Source organism: Ruditapes philippinarum, unplaced genomic scaffold (genome assembly GCF_026571515.1).
Source record: "Ruditapes philippinarum isolate M1 unplaced genomic scaffold, ASM2657151v2 ctg1073_1_1_1_1, whole genome shotgun sequence".
NCBI classification, from domain to species: Eukaryota; Metazoa; Mollusca; class Bivalvia; order Venerida; family Veneridae; genus Ruditapes; species Ruditapes philippinarum.
This window is the reverse complement of record NW_026862742.1, coordinates 148,395-166,190: the sequence shown is the minus strand read 5'-3', so window position 1 is coordinate 166,190 and position 17,796 is coordinate 148,395. Positions and strand designations below refer to the sequence as shown.

General features: G+C 33.5%; 1 pseudogene; it reads right to left on the bottom strand.

Annotated features, from left to right (window-relative positions):
- Window positions 1-1,825: 1,825 nt before the first annotated feature.
- The window catches only part of LOC132720062 (tubulin-folding cofactor B-like), a 29,321-nt pseudogene continuing 13,350 nt past the window's right edge, over window positions 1,826-17,796 (bottom strand).

Below are 17,796 nucleotides of genomic sequence, written 5' to 3'. Positions count from 1 at the left end.
GTTTTTCTAATTCACTTTCTCACAAATTTATAAGACCTTGAAACTCTCTTCATAATATTACAATGGTATTGTTTTTAAAGTAAATAGAGGTATATTATAGTTGATGCAGGTCCTTTCAGATAGATTAAGAGGAGCTATTTCAATTTGTGAAATATAAAAACATTTCTCGTGCATACTCAATAAAAGACATTCAACTTTTCTTGTTCATAATCGATAAAAAAAAATTTCTTCACATAGGGCGCCCAAGGGCGGTTGGTTTATGTCCTTGACTTTGAACTTGCCCAGTAAATCTCGCCAGATATTCGGATTGTTTTTTGTGAGGATGCTATCCAGGTAAGTGAACATTGGTGACCGCCATGACTGAAGTAATGCACCGAGGTCACCCGAGTCTTTTCTCCACCAGTAAGGCTTGGTATGACTTAAAACTCAACAACAAACACTCGCCCACTCATTGAAACATCTCTTCTCATTGGAACAAACAAATCTGATCCATCTAGAAAATTGACCTTTATTTATATTTCCAAAGCAAATTTATCAAATATAGTTTTATCTGTGGTGAAATGTCAGAATTTATATTTACTTTGATGAAGGTACAGTAGTACCCAAACCGGTAGTCTTTAATAAAATTGTCAACATCCTTACATTTTAAGTCAGCAAGTAATAAACATGCTTACATTATTTTCTATAATTACATTACTTTCCCTTTTAAAAATATCTGATCTATAACCATGAACAAAAATCCCTTTCACTGATCCTCATTTCATAACCCTCCTCATCACAATTGCTCCCATAAACATACAGCATCTTTTAAAGTTTAAACTATACAATCCTTCACCTTTAACCTGCTGACATTTTGTATGATTTGAATTTGGATCACTCCATTGGAAAACTGAGTTATTTCAATATCACAATACCCGGGGCAAAACTTGAGCTACCAACAGTATAGAGCATGCAGGCAGACCAGGTTCTGTACTGGTGTCTAAGGCCAATCACTTGATTCCAGCAATGTTAAGGGTTTAATCCAAGAATTTCAATGCCCAGTTCCTATAAAACAAGTTAAACAATACTCAAAGCAAATTTGTTCCATTTATTTTGAATTATAAATATGAATATGAAGAAATAAATATGACAATTTCATGAAAAAAATGAAAATCAAAACGTTAAAGCATCAATACGTAAGTATATAAGCAATCATTGTGCCTCGAAATAATGTCAAGTGATTTCTTGTAGCTGAAAACCTTTATAAAGAAAAAAAGGATCAAGTTTACGCATGGAATTTAAAGATAATGTCTATAATTTGTATAATCATTCAGATCTATCATAAACATTCTTAAAACCTACATCTCATAACTTTTAAGTATATAAGTTTAATATATCCAGCAAAAATTAATGTTTGAATTTACAAAAAGAATTATTCCAAAATGCTTTTCTGAAATAAGTTTGGTAGTAAATTGCCTTAAAGTGACATTATGCCCATCCATGGGTAGATATAGAGTGAACAGGTGAAAGTCAAAATAAGTTAACATTTTCTTATAATTCCTTTCAATTTTAGAATTTACTTCACATGAACGATAAATAACTCACTAGGCCCTATAAAATGTGTGTAATTATCCGTCGGAATGTATCTGTAACTTTCAATTCATAAAAAGAGTGGGGCAGTTTTTTTTATATATATATTTAGGTAGATTTATTTTTTACCCTAAACATTTTCAAACATCATGACTGTGTTGGTCAATCACCATAATAACGACCAGTTTATTGAAATATAAAGTCAATTAAAGTCAATTTGACAATGATAAAATGAGCATAATGTCACTTTAAAAGCAAACAGCACATGCATAAAATTATTGCTAAACAGATAAAACACTTCTAAAATAGCAGAATAATGTTTTATACTGTTCACATACAATATTCATGAGTGATAAAGTAACAACACTTTTGAGAATCAACTATAGGAACCAATGTAATTTTACTGATGATAAATTTTATAAATATGTTTCATAAAATACAGCTTTATACCCTATGTAAGTTATGCATAGAAATTTTTTCCTATAACTACATTTTACGTCTAAACCACTTTCCTATTATTGGAATCTTTTAATACCTGTACATGAACCTATCAATTGTGTTTATTCATTTTATATAGCAACATAATTCATTATGTCTATCATTAAATATCACAGAAATAAATGTTTGTAATTGACATCATTGCAATATCAATAGTTTGAAAATTACACTAAAATAACATACAAAAACAAGCAAAATTGCATGGACCACAACACTTCATCATGTCACATTTGAAGAATTATCCGAAAACAACCGGAAGAGCCATTCTGGAGCTTTACAAAAATAGGAGAATATTGGCAGGAAATGGTGCACTTTCAAAAACATTAGCAAAAAATGATGTTTTTGAAAATTCAAAAATGGTTCCCAAAATATTTATGTTTTAGAACTTCCAAAAATGGTTACCGAGAATGATGTTTTAGAACTATCAAAAGTTAGCAAGATGTTGTGTTCTAAAACTTTCAAACCAGTTTGAAGGAAATGATGTTCTATTCTGCAGACCCAAGAAAGAAACACATAAGCACAATAAACAGAAGTACTGTAATTAACTTTTAAGGTCAAGAGGATTCCCCTATAATATAAGCACTTTATTTTCCCATGCAATTACAAATACTGTATAAATCATATGGGATTTAAAAAATGTCAGACTATTGCTAGTCTTTTCTTTTCTCTGCAAACCCCAACATCTCTGGGCATCCAGGCAATTACATAAGACCTAATTAAATACCTATAATATAATAAATCACATTTCATCATCATCGTCTATATCCATTCCCTCCTCGGGAAAATCACCAATTTCTACAAATTCTGGTTTCACAAATCCTCCGTATTTATCTGGACACTGGAAGTATTGTTTACCTTTCACACTGGAATAAAGAAAACAGTATAAGTTATTAATGATAAATAATACTACTCACTTAAATATATCTTCAAATGTGTAGTTAAAGGTAAGAATCATATTTATTTTTGTTGTGTACATAATTATAACGAAGAGTGATTTATCGAAGGCTACAGTGTAGTTAGTTATCATTAGCACAATACATATAATTTACACAAGAGGTACCATCATTATAATTCACATTAATTATATTTCTCTATCTTTTTTCTGCCATATATATTGTACAAAACAAAGAAAAAATATACAGTAATATCAAAGTACCTTCCATTATTTTTACCAACTGGTTCGTCGTACTGTACACCAACCCAATATCCTGGTTTAAATTCTGTCGTTCCTAAAGAAATGCAAGAGGTACAATTTTAATTTATAACATATCTGCATGAAAGTTTAAAAAAAAAGTTTGATGCTAGGTTACATATATCTGAAAATCAAAACAGTAATAAACAGAAACAAAGTTAACTCTTTAAGAGTCTCCTAGTTTGCTGATGAGGCTTTTAATCTACATCGGCTATATCACTAGTAATTTGACCATTCATAAAAACCTGGGAAAAACGCAGGTGAGGATTCTATTTTTCCTGAATTTTTCATAGTGAGATATGGGGTGCTAATGAGCAAAAATCAAGAATATATGATTATGTCCTTGTTGGTGGAGGGTCCACTGCTTTTGTTATTTCTTCCACATGATTACCTCAGACTTTATGATTAATTTCTTCAAAATTGACATTCTGATGTAATCATTCTAAACTTATATTGCATGTTCATTATAAGTCAACTTTTAAAGATGAATTATATTTGGAATTTGTTACAGTAAGAAAATAAAGACATGCACTTGGTAAGCTCACTTAACATGATTTAGAAGTAGAAAAAGGGAGGAATTTATACACTAAAAGAAATCAAAGAAAATGCATACTTTGTAATACTGAGATTGAAACTGATTTTCATTTTGTTTTAAGATATCCCAGATTAACCTCTCTTAGAGATATTCCACCTAAATTCTATCGATCCCCTAAAATCATTAAGTCCAATATTTTGATGTCATCTAAAATGAAGATATTTTATGCATTTGGTTTTGTTTTTATATTGTGCTATCAAGAACTTAATGACATTGTTTTAATGTGTAATTATGTATATATCTACACATTCTAGATGGTATATACCATACATATATTTTAAATAGTTTGATTTCTGTCACTTTATATACATATATATACTAGTACTTGTATTTATAAAGTACACTGGCATTAAATCATGTCATGTTTGTAATGTATATGTTTTGTTGATTTGGGTTGGAAGCCAAACTCAACTAAATCTATTGTCATGACATAGATTCAGCTTTGTGATTCTGATATCAGCCATTACACAAACTTAGTACAGTTAAAATACTATACAAACATCAAAGGGTTAAAAATAATAAACTGAATTTTCAGATTAATGTGAAAATATATATATATATATCAAACATGGGAATTCAGAACAAACTTGGAAATGATTTTGTTTCAATACCTGCATATTGAACACAGCCTCTTCTTTTTGGCTGTCCTGCAACCTGGACCTCACATCTAAAATTGATGAAAGCATTATTACAAATTTCTTTCAAATGATTTCTTTTACATACGGGCATATCATTTATCTAAGTACATACAAAAATATCATTTTTCCCTAAGTTGTATGTTTTGGAAGTACAATGTTACATGATCAAACTTTATCAGATTGCATATTCTGACAATAAAATATCAATTCCATACACAGCTATTTTCCTACCTACATGTATATAAAACTATGATACTGGTATTGCAAGATTTACTGAAATATCCTGCAGCATTAAACATATAAATAGTAAAAAGAATAGCATAGTTTACCATCACAGAATTGCTGTGACTGCATTAATTTTATAACAATAAATAACAAGGATGCCATAGTCACAAAATACGCCCGTTTACGAAAGCTTTAGATGGAGATGGGGGCATTATGGTAGTGTTATCTAGCAAGCAAGTTTTTTCTTGGCAGCTGTGTTGTTAAATGAACCTTAAAAACAAATCAGTAGGGAAGATATGCACAGGATGTGTGACCTTGACCTGGCGCAGGGAGCTGAATTTTATGCACGGCACTCCAGCCTCACAATGATGAACATTTGTGCCAAATTATATTGAAATCCCCTATGCATGTAGAAAATTTTGCTCCAGACAAAGCGTTTTTCTATGAGCTCTAACTGTGACCTTCACCTTTGACCTTAGAGACTTGGTTCTGTGCAGGGCAACTACGTCTCATGGTGGTGAACAATTCTATAAAAACATTAAAAATTCCTCTATGGCATGTAGAAAAAATATGCTCCGGACAACATCTGGATATTTAATCATCTCCAGTGACCTTGACCTTGCAAAAATATTAACCTAAATTAAATGTGTCACACCTGTAAGTATGATTTACCATTTGTGCTACAATCCATCTAAATTGATGACTTGGTCCCGATAACCATTTAAATTTTTAATCTCAACTTTTGACCTCTATGTGTAACCTTGACTTTGGTCGCAGGGATCTGAATTTTGCGATGCGACACTCAGGCTCACAATGGTGAACATTTGTGCCAAGTTATATTGAAATCCCCCTATGAATGTAGAATTTTTGCTCCGGACAAGCGTTTTTCAATGAGCTCTAAGTGTGACCTTGACCTTTTTGACCTGGAGACCTGGTCATGCATGGGAGCAATACATATCATGGTGGTGAACATTTGCCATAAAGTTATTATAAAAATTCTTCCATACATGTAGGAGATATGCTCCATTGGATCAAAAATCTGGATATTCACCATCTTTTAGCTTTGACCTTGACCTTGCATATATTGACCTAAAGTACATGTGCTCACAGCCGTAGTCATAGATAATGACCATTTGTGTTACAATCCCTCAATAAATTGATGATTAAATGGTCCCTATACACTCTTCATATTTTTAATCTAAACTTGCCTCTATGTGTGACCTTGACCTTGGCTGCAGGGACCTGATTTTTGGCGCGACACTCCGCCTCACAATGGTGAACATTTGTGCCAAGTTATATTTGAAATCCCTCTATGCATGTGGAAGTTTTGCTCCGGACAAGCGTTTTCAATTGAGCTCTAAGTGTGACCTTTGACCTAGTTCATGTGCGTGACATGGCTTCTCATAATGGTGAACATTTCTATGAATTTCATTAAAATCCCTCCATGCGTGTAGGAGATATGCTCCGGACAAAATCTGGGATATTTCATCATCTTTAGTGACCTTGACGCTTGTATTTATTGACCTAAATTATATGTATCACAGCCATAGTCTTGATAATGACCATTTGTGTACAACTCCCTCAATAAATGATGACTAAATGGTCCATATACACATCTTCATATTTTTATCTGAACTTTGACCTCTATGTGTGACCTTGACCTTGGCTGCAAAGGACCTGAATCTTGCGCGCGACACTCCGCCTCACAATGGTGAACATTTGTGCCAAGTAATATTGAAATCCCTCTATACATGTGGAAGTTTTGCTCCGGATATAGAATACATTTCTTGCTCTATAAATTATCAATGCCCTTGATTGGACAATATCCTAAGACTGTTCCTGACAATAATTGAGTACTCTGTTAACAACAATACCTGTCTCCAATTTTCATGCTTTCCACCTTTGCTTTATCTTGTTCTTCCTCAACCTCTTCTCCCGAGCATACCAACCTTTGCTGTCCCTCTGGAGATATTTCTTTAAAATCTTTTCCTAACTTATTTCTTTCTTTAAATGCTCTTTACAGAATCTGTGAAATAAAAATGTTGTCTAAATCTTCATGGTTATTACTGTTCAGATACTAAAATTATAGAACTGCTTGCACTCTGAAATAGTTGTATTTTATGTCAAATTTTCACAATGGCCCTCTATACTGGGTGCTTGACTGATATATATCAATGTTTTGTGTACATACAGTTTTATTAAACAAGAACTGTCGGGCTAGGAACCAGTAGTTGGCTCGACTTATTCGAAAAAGTTTTGTCACAAGGGTGGTTTTAACTGAGTATAATAATTGCTTACCTATGAATACATAAAATTGACCAAAAAAGGTACAAAGCTTGTTTATTAAGATGTTTTATTCAAGTAAATCACTGCTTTATTATTATGAATGCATAAAAATTGTCCAAAAAAAGGCACAAACCCCTTCAGTAGTTATGGAGAGAACAGCTTAGCAAGCAAAACTTTACCATGAATTTTCTAAGTTGAAAAAGGGGAGAAAAATCAGCCTAAATGCAAGATAGAATTATGGATCTTGGGTCAGTGACCTACAATTATGACCCTAAATGCATATGTGAAGTTTTAAAGAAATATCTTTAATAGTTATTGAGATATGTAAAACTTGTATGTTTAAACATTAACCCAAGATTAACCAAGAGACTAAGTAGAAAAAGGGGAGATGAAATCAACCTAAATGCAAGATAGAGTAATGGAACTTGGTCAGTGACATACAATTATGACCCCTCCAATTATGACCCTAAGTACATGTGTAAAAGTTTGCAAGTTAAATATCTTTTATTAGAAGACCTTTAACCTTTAACCAAAATTTCTAAGTTTCAAAGGGGCAAATAATTCTGCAAATATTGCATGCAGAGTTATGCAATTTTGCAAACTGATGTACATTATTACTATAATAAACTAGAACTGCCACTGTCATGGCGTGAATACCCCCGCATACCACTTTGTCAGAATCAACAGTGGCCATTTAGAGCTCAAGGACAACGTCCCTGCAAAATCTGAGGTTACTAAGCCAGTGCTATGTATTCTACATGCTTCAAATGTGAAAATGTCAAAATCAATAAACTGCCGACAGGCATTCTTAAGCAATTGAGGGGAAAAGCTTTTTTTAGTCGACCTTTGACCCAGTGACCCTCAAAATCAATAGGGGTCACCTTAATAGTCATGAATCAACCTCCATGCCAAATATATGAAGACTGTGGGTCAAAGGAATATTAAGTTAATGGGTGGACAATCTTTTGAAGTCAAAGTCCATGTGACCTTGATCTTTGACCCAGTGACCTTAAAATAAATAGGGGTCACCTTACTAATCATAACTAACCTCCATGCCAAATATGAAGACTGTGGGTGAAAGGAATCTTAAGTTATTGAGCGGACAAGCTTTTTAGTCAAGGCCCCTGTGACCTTGACCTTTGACCCAGTGTAATAAAAATAAATAGGGGTCATCTACTTATCATGACTAACCTCCATGCCAAATATGAAAGACTGTGGGGGTCAAAGGTTTCTTAAGTTATTAGGCCGACAAACTATTTGAAAATAAAGGCCCTGTGACCTTGACCTTTGACCCAGTGACATCAAAAATCAAAAAGGGGTCATCTACTAATCATGACTAACCTCCATGCTAAATATGAAGACTGTGGGTCAAAAGAATCTTAAGTTATTGGGCGGACAAGCTTTTTATAGTCAAGGCCCCTGTGACCTTGACCTTTGACCCAGTCAACTTAAAATCAATAGGGGTTATCTACTAATCATGACTAACCTCCATGCCAAATATGAAGACAGTGGATCAAAGGTTTCTTAATTTATTGGGCGGACAAACTTTTTAAAGTCAAAGTCCCTGTGACCTTGACCTTTGACCCGGTGACCTCAAAATCAATAAGAGTCATCTACTAATCATGACTAACCTCCATGCAAAATATGAAGACTGTTGATCCAAGGAATCTTAAGTTATTGGGCGGACAAGCTTTTTGAAGTCAAGGCCCCTGTGACCTTGACCTTTGACTGGGTGACCTCAAAATCAATAGGGGTCATCTATTCATCATGACTAACCTACATGCCAAATATGAAGACTGTGGGTCAAAGGAATCTTAAGTTATTGGGCGGACAAGCTTTTTGCAGTCAAGGCGCCTGTGACCTTGACCTTTGACCTGGTGACCTCAAAATCAATAGAGGTCATCTACTCGTCATGACTAACCTCCATGCCAAATATGAAGACTGTGGGTCAAAGGAATCTTAAGTTATTGGGCGGACAAGCTTTTTGAAGTCAAGGCCCCTGTGACCTTGACCTTTGACCTGGTGACCTCAAAATCAATACGGGTCATCTACTTGTCATGACTAACCTCCATGCAAAATATGAAGACTGTGGGTCAAAGGAATCTAAGTTATTGGGCGGACAAGCTTTTTTGAAGACAAGGCCCCTGTGACCTTGACCTTTGACCTCAAAATCAATAGGGGTCATCTACTCGTCATGACTAACCTCCATGCCAAATATGAAGACTGTGGGTCAAAGGAATCTTAAGTTATTGGGCAGACAAGAAAAAACCGACGGATGCCCGGCGGCCGGAAAGCCGGACGGACAAGCTGATTCCAGTATACCCCCTTACAACTTTGTTGTGCGGGGGTATAAAAAGTATTGTAAAGTTCAATTGAATATCTCAAGCAATAATTGAGATATTTGACTTTGCAAAAAACTTTAACCAACGCAGACGCCGACACGGACGCCAGGGCGACTGCAATAGCTCTCATATTCTTCGAATAGTCGAGCTAAAAATGTCAATATGAGTTAAATATCATAAATAAATTGTACATGTATATACACACTCTATCACTGACTTAAATAAATGCAAGAATATATCAAAAACAAAACTATGTCTCTACATGAACTAATGCAAAACTTTTCATTCATTTATTTTCCTCACTTTTTAACACCGATGAAGAAGGGTCATTTAGGGTAAACTTGTTCTATCTTTACACTAATCATAATGTTTGGATCATGGAATATCACTTCTAATTAAGAATCTAAAATGGGAAAGATCTTTGTAACAAGTATCACGTATTCTCTCTAATGGTGTAATTATGAAAGGTGGTTTCAAAGATGAAGTTATGTAGATTTGTGGACAAACCAGAAGAAAATAAACTGTTCTACTGATTGGCCATTATTGGATGATACTATCTGTTGGTCATATCCTAATGTTGTTACTGATTAAATTTAAAGAATTCGGAAAAAAAAATATGAACAATGTTGTTGTTTTTTTCATATGTAATATACATGTACTATTATCTAATGTAATATAGTGTTACAGTATATTTAGGTGTTTTCAACAGACCTGCTCTTTTTTCATATTCATCAGCACTTATTTCAAATTTCTCAACTTTTGACACATCTTCAAACTCTCCCACTTTTGCAGATGATCTTTTACCTGCAAAACATAAACACATAAAAGGAGATGGCGAGGACAGTGATCATGTGATGACATTGTCACCATGAGGATAGGCCACTTAAGCCAGTTTGTGCCCAATGAGGGATTGGACCAGGGTTTGTACCCCATATGTTGCGGCTAACTTTGTAGCATCATAGTTATTTGTTGTAGGTACGGCTGCGAGCAAGAGACAGAGCATTTACAGTCCTAAATTGGTTTATTATTATCAAGTGCATACAGCCAAAAATCGATTCATATTATTGAGGTTTTGATCAATTCCTGTAAAAGTTCACTGGAAAATTGTGCATAAAAGAGAGTAGTCTAGGACAAAGAACTTTTAAAAACAAAAAAAAATTCAAAGGCCAAGTCAAGAGACACCACAAATTCATAAACAAATGGGAAAGTTAAATATATGCACAACTAGACTTGGTATTAATCATTCCTGTAAAATTTAAATGAAATTGCACCAGTAGTCCGAACAAGTTTTGTGACAGACAGATGAATGGATTGACAGGGAGACAGACAGACAAAGGAGTGATTCTTGAAAGGTCAAAACCCCTTTTTATTCAAAAGCCATAACTTAGCCAAAAATCATTCAACCAGAAAACCTGTGTAATATGAGCAGGAACTTGAGCTACCAATCAATCTTGTAAAGTTTCATTCAAATTGCATCACTTATATAAATGAAGAAGTCTGGAGAAACTTTAAAAATAAAAATAAAAAATCAGTAAAGGGCCACAACTTTGACAAAGTTCATGGAACTGGAAAATGCAGATGATATGTACACAGAGAATTGGTGCTAATCAGATCATTCCTGTAAACTGTGAATGAAATTGCAACAGTAATTTTTGAGTAGTACCGACAAGATTTGATATGGACGCAGGTGCAAATGAAATGGGATATGGGGCCATTCCTTTTGTTATGGAATGAAATCTATTGTTCTTTTTCGTTCTGTTTACAATTAGCTGGTCCTCTATCCCTATTTGGTAGTTAAGACAAACAATTGACGGATAGGTGATCCCTATATATATAAGGTACTCTGTAGGCAAGGCAAACACAAAAAGGCACCAATATAAATGATGTCTACACACAGTTTTTTTAGCATTTCTTTGAATGATTCCTGTGTTTGCAAGTTTTTGAATTTCTTTAATTCTGATATGGATACTTTTTTCTATTGGTTTGTCGCCCCAGCCACAGTAGTGTCATAAAATGGTGGAAACTTTCCAGCTTTACTGGTGGAGGAAGACCTCAGGTGCTCTTCTGTGCATTATGTCAGACACAAATGGACATCTGAGTAGAACCACAGCCGTTCTGTAGGCTAGCTGGATATTTTCCTCACATGAATGAATTCAAAGTCCCTGTCAGGATTTGAACTAACAGTGGTGAGGGGAAAGTGGCTTGAAGTCAGCGACCTCAACCACTCAGCCACAAATACACTTAAAAAATACAACAATTTTGAAAAAATGTAAATACATGTAGCAACAACTGCAAAATCATAAATTTAAAATTCATTGGTAATTTTGTGTTACCAAATCTTAACTTTTTTTGACTGCAAATGAAGTCAAAAATAAAATAAAAAAATAAAAAGTATATTTACATGAATTCTCATGCCATCATAATTGGGTATGAGCCGAGTAGAGCCTCATCATTATCTAAAGGACACAACTAGTTTATCTTCCTTGTTAAAACAGCTCTAGTTTCATTGTACTCACACCGGCACCTGTTAGCAAAACTAACTTGTCCTGTTAAAAGATAAAATATTTTGTCTAAAAGTTTAAAAACACCACATTACAAAAAAAAAAGAAAAAAATGTGCCCCCCCCCCTTCTGATTGGGGGAAGAGGGTTTGAAGGGGACCAGCAGTCCCCCTCATCACCAAGAAAATTTTGGACTGTGGAGGGGCTAAAAATGGCCTCAGGTCAATCTTAAAGGTAACATGTAACCAACGCTGAAAATCCTTAGACTCTATCTTTATTCATTGAGAAGTTGCAGCTTTGATGGAAAAAAAAAAAACGCAATAGTGATTTTTGGCAATTTAAGACGTCCCCCGTTGCCATGGAAACAGGAAATTTAAAATTGAGCATGCTGTTACAACGGCTATGGTCAAGGCAAGATTTTATGCCAAGTTTAATCAGTATTTAAGCATTTTTTATAGTTTTATAGCAGTTTGAACCTGTAACAGGAGGCTTTTCAATGAAAAAAACACCCATTTTTTGCGCAATATTGCTCATGTGGTAAAAGGTTAAACTGTTCTTGAGATTAAATAACAAAGTTGAATGTTAAACATTTAAAGATGCATGAATTTATAGGGAATAATGATAAAATCTATTTTTATATTCTTAGATCCTGGTCCTGGCTGAAAATTGAGAGTAATTGCTGCTGTAGTCTGTATACCATACATTTTACCAGGTTTGTTAAAAAAATTGAAATTCCTAATATCTAAAATATATATATTTCATTACAATGTTTAATAAAATAATCAACTACTGGATATTTTTTTTGTCTTAGTATATATATTATTTTCAGAATACTTCGTAACATTATTAATATATAATTTAACTTTGTTTTTTTTCAGGATGCTGCATAAAATGGTCTTAGCCCTAGAGCCTAGAAACTGAATATTTTCTTGGAAAAAATGCTGCAAGTGACTGATGGCGAGCAGTTTTTCTTTAATACCAATCACAGGTGAGGCTTTTAAATAACTTCTTTTTTTGAAGTTGAATTGTTTTTATGTACATAAATTTTCTGTCAAATATGAAACTAATATTATCTCAATTCATATGCTGTTTTATAATGTAAATCTTAGAGATAAACAAATCACTAAGTTCATTAATTATATATAGAATTTGAGATTGACCAAGTCGCTATTAACTACTTACTTCTTATCTTATTTGCAGAAGCAGTAAGAGAGAGCAAAAGAAGTATCCAAACACTATCATTATAATACATACCCAGAAAGATCTTAAGGAGTATAGATAGGACACTCAACAGCTATTTTGAGCAAAGTTGTTTGTAACTAAAAAGGACCTAATTGTTTTTTTGATTTAAACCTGCATAGCCCATTCTTGACTCCATTTTCTTGAAATAAATTATCTGGAGTATTTACAATTGTTAGTGTGGTCTGATTAAGGAACAATGGGTATTTCACATTGTTTTGCCACCCGTTGAACTGCATGTTTTGGTGATCAACGTTTTGAAATTTAACATTGGGGGTTTTAGAACTTTCAATGGTATTTTTAAAATAAATTCCAACATTGAAATTCCCCCAAGGACTATATTTCAATTGTTGTTTACAATGCTTGAAGTGCCTGCTGGGTAGCTTCTTTTGAATAGAACACCCTTTGTTTCTTTAACCAATTGCCCAGTGTATAGCACTTAGAGTAATACATGAGAGGATTACTTGGATTTCTTACCAGTACACCTCTAGGTAGGTGGGAAACAATGAAAGTGTCTTTAAAAATCCCAGTGTTACCCAGGATCGAATCCGGGACCTCCGGAGTGATAGTGGTCCAACAAACTGAGCTATCATGCCACTCAAGAAGAGCCGCCTGTTGGATCGGCTTACAGACACTTAACCCCCCAGACACTTCACCCTAGGCCCTTTTTTGCAGACACTTCACCCCTTAGACAGTTCACCCCTCATTTTAAGAAATTTGATTGAGACACTTCACCCCTCATTTTTTTATTTTGTGTTTAACAATTATTTATGTAGATTATGTAAAATACACTCAATAGTGATTGAGTATGTTTATTGTTTTAACATATTTTATTATTATTTTATCATGTAACTGACAAAAGACAACGGATATATTGTTGTTTTTGCCCTACAAAAAAGGCTCATATCACAAAGTTAATAGTATAAAGTTTTTTTTTTAATTTTTATATATTTCATACTGGCAACCGATTCATTCATTCATATTCATTTATTATTATATTCATTTTATTTATTTATTATAAATAAATTTAATTTTCATACAATTATACCATTTTAATTTAATTATCTAATCAATATGAGATAACTGTTGAATAAACAACCAATCCAACATCTTGAATAAACAAGGTGACATGCAATAAAAACTTAATAATACTAAAAATAATTAATATAAACATATAACAGCATTTTGTTGTTATCGAACTTGTTTTATTTAATTTATAGAAAAAAAATTGGATGAGGGGTGAAGTGTCTTACTGATTTTGGGGGGTGAAGTGTCTTAAGGGGTAAAGTGTCTTCAAAATTTGAGGGGTGAAGTGTCTAGGGGGTGAGGTGTCTTGCTACCGTTGGATCAAGCTAGATTATGGTCTGACCTTATGCTTCACTCCCTTACACTTTAGAAACTGGAACTCAGACTTATAGATGCTAGGTTATCCCTTTTCTAAAAGATTCACCATGGTCTGGTTGCTATTTCCATTGAAGAATATGTGACACCCCTCTCCGGAACATCTAGCTTAAGGTCTTCAGCGTACCCGTTTATATATATGACATGACGTGAACGCTGAAGATAACCCCGTAGGGAAAGTCCACCAATAATCGTGCCAGGAATCTGACACGCTCGTATTTATTTATCGAACATGCCACGAAGTAAAGTGAAGCATACCTTGATAAAACGATATATAATCTGTTGATAAGCCAAGGATGGACAGATAAAAATCTTATAAGGAACATAAACTACCTAATAGTTTCCGACAGGTAAAAATTTCGGCACTTGGCCGCCATATTGTCAAAATGTTTGACCACGTGATTACGAGATTGACCTTTATCACGGATTTATATTACAGGGATCGGACACTCCCAGTTAACCCTATATAAATGCTTTAATATCTTGTCGTGCGCCCGATAAAGGTACATCGATCGATAATTTACCGGCGCTAAGCGTAAATGTCCGTTCGCAACGGATACCTACTTTACAAAATACCATATAACTTTTCCATTTATTATCCGATTTTGGAAATTTAAAGTTTATTTTGAAGAAAAATACTTGTTTAATTCAAATATCTAATTTATTTTTTAAAGGTACAGTTTATCTGTCCGCAACGACGGTTAAAAAATTAACTTGACGAAATCCGCGGTAAATTTACATTTTTTATATAAAAAGCAGGTATTTGAAATTTATTATTACGGTACCATAATACTTTCAGTTTCAAAATAAAAAAGAAGCCGATGTTAGTTATTCACAGATAATCAAAGATGCAATATTTAAGATTTATTGGGTTATGTAGTCAAATTCATTAACGCACAATTGTTTTACGGGTAATGTATTGCGGCCTTTACACGTGAAGAAAATTTATTCATTTTTTAGTACAAAATATTGCCGAGATTGTCAATATTGCCATATTCATAGAATATTTAAATTTCATTCATCATTCATATCATTATTATTTTTTGTAAATCTGTTTTCAAATGTCGGTGCAGTGAAGTAGACAATCATCGTAACAGTAAAGTTCTCTCGTGTGGCTGTCTCGATTCCGGCCTTTTTAATGTCACTCGTATATTTTAATCCGTATATTTTAATTATTCTTTTTATTTGAATGCCTGAAGAAAGATATTTATGATACTTTTTAATGTAACGCTAGAAAAACAATAAAAGTCTTTACAGATTGAGTCATTTTTTTGCGAACTAAAAGTAACTGTTGATTATTTTTTACACATTGCTTAAATTTCTTTCAAGTTTAATTACTTTTGAAGGGGGTAAGTGATAATTAAAAAACTTTATTTCCAAACTTTCATTACCAGGTAACATGTGATAATTGCAACACTCAATCTTCAAAAACAAATAGAATTTGAATGTATATTTTGTATATGCGCGGTCTTTAACTACAGTCCATGGCATATATGTGGTAAGAAAATGATTCTGAAGAGGATATATATAAATACAATGTAAATCTATTTTCTTTATTAACATTTATAAATGAAATTGAAAATATACAACTAAATTTGTATAGTCCTTTCTCTGAAAAATAGTAAAAATAAACATGTGATAAATAAATCATTTGACGTGAATTGTTAAGGATAACCATGAAAAAATTATGTTTCAAAATAAAAAATAATATTATAAAACAGCTGTTCTCTATGCCAATAAAAGTTTCTTCCTTGCCAGTCTAATGAATTCATCTATAGGAATGCTTGTCTAGAATGGCCTGAAAATATATTTAATACACTTATTAGTAGAATATTTACTATATTTTTACTAATATACAGGTAATCAAATAAAAAATGTACAAATCATTTGGAAATAATTCACAGAAATAAAGACACATTTCAAACATGAATTTCTTTAAAAGTTTTTTAGCAATCAAGAAACATTTTTTTGCAATGCCATCATTAAACCATGTAAAAAATAATTATCTTATTCTGAATCGCGGTAATAATTCGTGCTTGAAGTAAAAGGGCGACGAAGTGTAGAGAGTATGCCTAAACAATAGGCGAATATTTTTTAAATTAGGTACTTTTTAACTAAGCGTTGCAGCGTTCTATCAGCATATTTTCATATATTAATACTTTAGCGACACACAATAATACTGCATCAATACATTCATATGTGTATTATTTTTCACAAAGCTGCAATAACACCACACACTCCGGTGAAAATCTGTCATATTTCGTACTCCGCGCGTTCCGCCATCTCATTCTGTCCACCTTTATCCGATTCCGCGCATGCGCGCGACGGGACTTTAAGCTAAACAAAAGTGTCCGATCCTTGTAATATAAATCCGTGCCTTTATGAACCCATGTGCCTCCAATATTTTTATAGATTACTTTTTTTAAGATGTTGAAAAAGGTTATTTACTGACTTTTATAGTCAATAAAATCATAATTAAATACTAAAAAATAGGGATGTGCGGTATTACCGGTATACCGGTATACCGCGGTTTCGTTCAGACGCGGTACGTACCGGTACGACCCCTAGGAATACCGGTGTTTTAATATATATAATTTACATAATATTTTTGTAAGATTCGGACGTTATTTACCCTGTAATCTGTGTTTCAACTTTCAACCTAAATTAAAGTGGAATTCCAAGTCTATTTTTAGAGCAGCAGTAAATGCACAGTATAATACTCTAACGAATAATTAGTCGCGGAAAGGTCGGATCGTTTCCCGGTTGTTTTTCATATTTATTATGTAGTGTAAATACATTTCATCCGCCGACATTTTTATAATTTCTATATATCATTCTTCATTTAAATGCATTAAAAGGGGACACCCATGTTAGTGCTCAGTCTAACGCTAGTAAACATGTTGACGTATTGACGAGTGGCGACAATAACAAAACGTAAAGCATTTAGACATAGCCCAACTTGTAAACAGCTCATACCGTCATGGACGAATTCACCACGGTCAAAAATCCAAAGGGGAAATCGGATATTTGGAGGCATTTTGGGCTCCAAAAGTCTAAAATAACACTGAAATTAATTGATAATACAGCCGTATGTATGAAGTGTGATATGGTCATAAAATGTTCAGGAGGTGGGACGTCCAATTTATCAGCTCACATTCGCCGACATCATCCGTCATTATTGTCGTCTGCTAAATCATTAAAATCAAGTTCAAAAACTACCACCGCTGATGTTCATGTGGACCAGAAACAAAGTGAGACTGTTTCTTTACCTACAATACCAAAGCTATTTGCGTCAAAGTATGCCAGTAGTT